Below are 5,454 nucleotides of genomic sequence, written 5' to 3'. Positions count from 1 at the left end.
GAGTGCAGCTTGTTAGGAAGAAAGGCTGAACACAGGGTTTTTAGTTAGACTATTGCAGCTCCTAGGCAAAGTGCAGAAATGAGAGAGCCAATGCCTGAGTTCTAAACCTCCTTCTGACAACAATCTGCTTTATGATCCTGGAAAAGGCAATCTACTTTCCTGAACTTTTTTTTGTATCATTTATGAAATTAAGAGGTTTGGAGTAGATATCTAGGATTCTTTTCTGGTCTAACATTTGATGTGTTTCTCTGTGGTTCAAAGCATAACCTAACAGGGAAGTTTATGACATTCTGACATGGCATGCTGGGTTAGGAGTGGATAATAAAATATTTATTTAAACCCCTGTTTCATCAGTAGATACAGAAAAAACTGGTGTGAAACTTACCACTAGGGCAGGAAGTTGGTTACTTCTCTTGTTTTGATCTCTTTTATTACATGTCTTTGTTTTTCAGGCTTCTACACTTCAGTGTCCCCTTGACTTAGCAACAAACTCTCCTCCATGCTGAAGCTCTCACCAAAAACTTCAGAATATAAATTGGCATAAAGTATAGTAATTATGGCCTTCATGGAGTGATGTGTATGTTAAGAACTTGAAAGCATCCTACTATTCACATGTGTGGACTGTGCTAAAGTAGAAGAATCTATAAAACCAAAGGAAAACAAAAGTGACAAAACTAGAGGAGTTTTATTTTTATGGAGACAGATGAGCAAAGCAAGGTAGGTTGCAATGCCACTTCAGTTCTAAAAGTCTATTTATTTTCTCTTAGTCTGACTGGAAGTGCCATCTATATAGCCCAACACTTTCAAGGGAAGGATGATGTTGAAAGCTTCCATGGCAAAATAATCAGAAAATCATCAAATTTTCAAAAATTGAGCTTTACGATTCAGCCTCTGAGACTCATGATTCATGATTGTTTTCTTTGCCTTCTTTCTTTACTTAGCAGTGCTGTATGTTACTTTAAATGTTTAGAAAATAATTAGATTGTAAATATGACCATTTAATTTCCTACAAGTTTTTCAAAAGCTTCTTCTTGGATTCATTCCTAGGGAAAATTCCTTAGAGAATTTTAAGAAACTTCAGTGAATACTTTTGGAATAAATGGAAAGAAAGCAAAAATTCTGTTTACTTTTATCATTGAGAAAAATGAAACTCAAAACAAGCGTAACCATCAAACCTCTTCTTTATTCCAATTTGGCATATTTGTAATAGCAACAATAAGCTCCATAATGTCTTCTCAGACATAAATAAAATGCGTATTTCTTACTCCTAAACACCAATGTAAAATGAGATTTCCAAGTCAATTTTTGGGGGGAAATGGTGTAACTTCAGTATAATGTATTTAGGATCTTAAGTAGAACATTTCTATTGAATGGCTTATATGTTATCTCCAGATAGCGCCTCACTACTAAGGCATAAGGAAGAAACTTGTGCTCAAGGAGGAGGGATACAATAAAAATAGAATTTTATTTCAACAAGTGGATCTGATCATTTGCAAAATGGTGATAACAATCCCTTCTATCCCTCACAGCATTGTTATGTTAGTAGTTAATTATAATGTTAATGGTACTAATAGTCATCATCTCAGTGTTCCCAAGAGGGTCCCAAGGAGGTTGCATTAACATCAAGTCTTATATTTTCCAGTTTATTAGCTTACAAGGTGTAACTGCAGAGTCTTAGCTTGATATTCACCTTCCCCCACCAGCTGTCCTTAGGTGTGCCCTAGTGGGAACTATGTCTGCTATTCTTTTTATCTTTTTCCTTAAGGGGTGCTGCTGTGAGAACACAGATCTCCTACTTCTCTGAAAAGTACAGTGACATTCCCACTGCTGTGTTGTTCCCCCTTAGTTTCTTCAGGACACATCTACAATGTTTCTTCCTTCCAGAACTGGGAAAAGGTCTTTGTCTTCACATGGACTTTTACTTTTTCACCTGAGTTTGAAAGCACCATGCATGGTGTGTGCCTTTAAGTTTCACAATGTTCTTCATAAAAATGGTCTGAACTCAGCTTTTACTTACAGTCTCTCTCTGTGAGAATGAGCCCTTGTTTTGCTAAGCTAGCTTGGGGAATACATCCCATTCCATCCTCCATTTTTCATCTTTCTTCTTCCTTTATTTCTTCCTCAGGTGTCTTTTCTCCTTTAGAAAACACACACACACACACACACACACACACACACACACACACACAGAGCAACAAACCCACTCTGCCCACCTCCCCCCCAAAAAAAAGAAAAAGAAAAAAAACTCCAAATATCATTAATTTATACAAATAGATGGGAGGGATGGGAGAGACAAGACTGGCAGCCCCACACCAGCAATCACTGACTCAGTCTAAACAAAGAGTAACATAATGGTACACAACAGAGCATCACTATTTGCATTTTATGACCAGGTCTTTAATAAGTATCTTGCAGCCGGTTTCAGAAAAGCACTTTCAAATAGTGAAATATGTCTTATAAAGGGAAAAGCATTCCCTGGAAGTAGTGAGCTTCCATCAATAAAGGCATTTAAGTTGATATTATATGATCAACTTTAAGGCAGTTTCCAAAATGTGTTGTCCTCCTTGCTGGATTGGAAGAAACCTGGGGAAATGTATCATTTATTTAGGTTGTATTTTGCATAACACTAGAGTTTCTGAAGAATTTTCATATATACGAAGCTACTTTAATCCTTGCAAGCCCCCTGTGAAATAAAGCAAGGACTGTGCTTATTTAATAAATAAGGAAAGAGGCTCGGCATGATTTATAAATTTTCCTGGACTTTCAGGGGCTGCAAGTAGCAGAATTGGAGTCTGATGACAGCCAATTATGGCCTTAAACCTTAAATATATTGCCCAGTGTAAAAGTTCAATGAATGCTCACTTTGTTGTCTGGAAAAGGTTGTTGAAAAAGCAAACCTAAGTGAGACTTTCTGATCGTCCATACCTACTCCAAAGTTCCAAGAAGTTTTGAATCACGTAAAAGCAATCAGAAAACCATGTTGGTTTCATTCCTTTTTTTTCCCTCCCTCCCAGATGGACTAAAATATATAAAATCTATGGGATTTCATGTCATACCAACTGTACAAGTTAGTGGCACAATAGATTGTTTCTTCAGGCAAGCAAACTTTCATGTTTATGTTTCCCCATTATGCTACATAGTAGTGACTTAAATACACACACACACACACACACACACGCACACACACACGCGCACATACACAGAGATATAATTAAAGAAATAGATGGAGAGATGGATAGGTAGGTGGATGGGTGGAGGTGACCAGGGACCCTAGAGTCTGTGACTTGAGGAACTAGGACCAATTCTTAAAGACTCATATTGCAACTGACCTTTTAAGAATCTCCTTAACTTTCTAGCTACCATTTGACAGAGAGAAAGACATTCTGCTACATTTTTTTTTCTCCTGGGTGGCCTCTAAGTGTTCACATTCACCAGTTCTTTTAACTTGTTTTTCACTCATGCCTAGCTTGCTGTTAATCTGCTGTATCTAAATAGTCATGGATCCTGCACCTGCTCTAAGATTAGCTGTTAAGTGAGGCTTCTTTCAGAGACTGCAAATTCAGGACTCCAGGACCCGCAGAATGGTTGTTTCATGATTTATAGCTGGAGGTGTGTACTTCTGTGTGCTATTGGTCAATGATGATAAAGTAGACATCAGTGCCTCTGTGGATTTTCTGTTGCCCTTTCAATAGCCACCATTTAGGAGCATTTAATCAGGTATAAAGTGCTAGGGGTGGGAAAACCATTTCAGGTTGCCATTGCGCTGTGGAGCCAATTGTGGGCTTTTTCTTCATATTATCTAAACTATTAAAAATAGCATTTCACATTTACCTGCATAATTTTATGTCTGTGCTTTCCCTGCTTGAGCATATAACAGGATGACAGCTGCTCTGATCCCTAATTTTCCCTTTATTTTCAACTTTGACCATGGAAGCACGTTAAGCTCCAAGGAAGCATTCATTTTTACTATCAATAGGTATAGTTGCCCCCTTAACTGGTCATAATGTTTGCTAAATAGCATCAGGTCCTAGTAACCCAGGAGGCAATTCACATTCCCCTACTGAAATAGGGATAGGGAAGATCATGATGGAGGAGATATTGAATAGTTGAATACAATGCCCAAGTATGCTTACAGGGGTTTACAGGTTAGTATTTTGTGGATACTGATAGTTATAAATCTCGTATATTTGGCGCATAGTTCTCAAAATACAGTCTCTATCACCAGCAGTGTCAGTATCACCTGTGAACTTGTTAGAAATGCAGATTTCTGTGCACTCCCATCCCCAATCTACTGAATCAGAAAACCTGGGGGCAGGACCAGCAAATCTGTGCTTTTGCACAGATGATTCTAATGCACACTAAAAATTGAGAACCACTGGTTTTAGGATGTTTACAAAAGACTGAGCCTTTTTTCTTTCTGTCTTTTAAAAACAGTGGTGTGGACAAAATTGTCCCTTTTCTGAACAGCATTTAATCATACTGAACAATTTATTTATACCTTTTCTTAAGCGTATGTTAATCACATTAGAAATGCTATTCCTTTCTCATGCAAAAGGGCAAAATAGGCAACATCCTTCCAGTGTGGGTGGTAAATGAAGGCTCTGATACAATAATTGAAATGAAATACGTGTGCAAACAGTTTTTAGTACTGAACTGTTTAAAGAAGGCCTACCTTTGCACAGAAAATATCTGTAAGAATTATTAATGTCACTTAACAGAGAGAGGAAGAATAGGAGATAATGTGGGGATAGGGTCATTTCAAAAAATACCATTTTAAATAAGAGAGGCTTATGTTTGATCATAGACAAAATGCTTTGTAAAGTACTGAGGAGCACATCTATGCCTTTCATAATACTCTAAGCCAGTGCTTTAAAATTTTATTGTTTTTGCTTGGAATTCCATCTCTCTATGATAGTGTTGGGGTAGTGTACGGTCAGCACATTGCCACATCAGTCCATGATTAATTAGCTGACATTTATTGAGTGCTTAATATTTTCCCCAAACTGTATCAAAATGGAAGAATATTGAAACTATCGTCTCTGCTTTCTAGCAAATTTGCAATCTAGTTGGATAGATGGGAGTAAAACTCAAGAAAACCTTGGGCTCAATAAGATAACATGATCACGAGTGAGGAGACTTGAAGTAGACTGTGAATGCAGGGAAAGTGCACTTTGGGGAGTGGTCACTCCAGTGTTAAGTATGTCGGAAAGGAGGCTTCACGGGGCAGATGGCTCTCAAAGGATGCCTAGGATCAGCAGTGGACTGTTTGCAGAAATGGCCTAATTCTTCCCCTGCTTGTATCTCTGCTTTTTGGCAATGCAACTTTTCAGTTCCTTATGTGAAGAGGAAGAGTCTACTCCTCCACCCCTGGAATCTGAGCTGGCCTTGTAATGGTGGCAGTGTTGATGTGCTCATTCTGAGCCTAGACCTCAACAGACCTTGGCCACTCTCTGG

The sequence above is a fragment of the Sapajus apella genome, unplaced genomic scaffold (assembly GCF_009761245.1).
Source record: "Sapajus apella isolate SASKATOON/1434 unplaced genomic scaffold, GSC_monkey_1.0 scaffold21, whole genome shotgun sequence".
Taxonomy (NCBI): domain Eukaryota; kingdom Metazoa; phylum Chordata; class Mammalia; order Primates; family Cebidae; genus Sapajus; species Sapajus apella.
Note: the sequence above shows the minus strand (reverse complement) of the source record.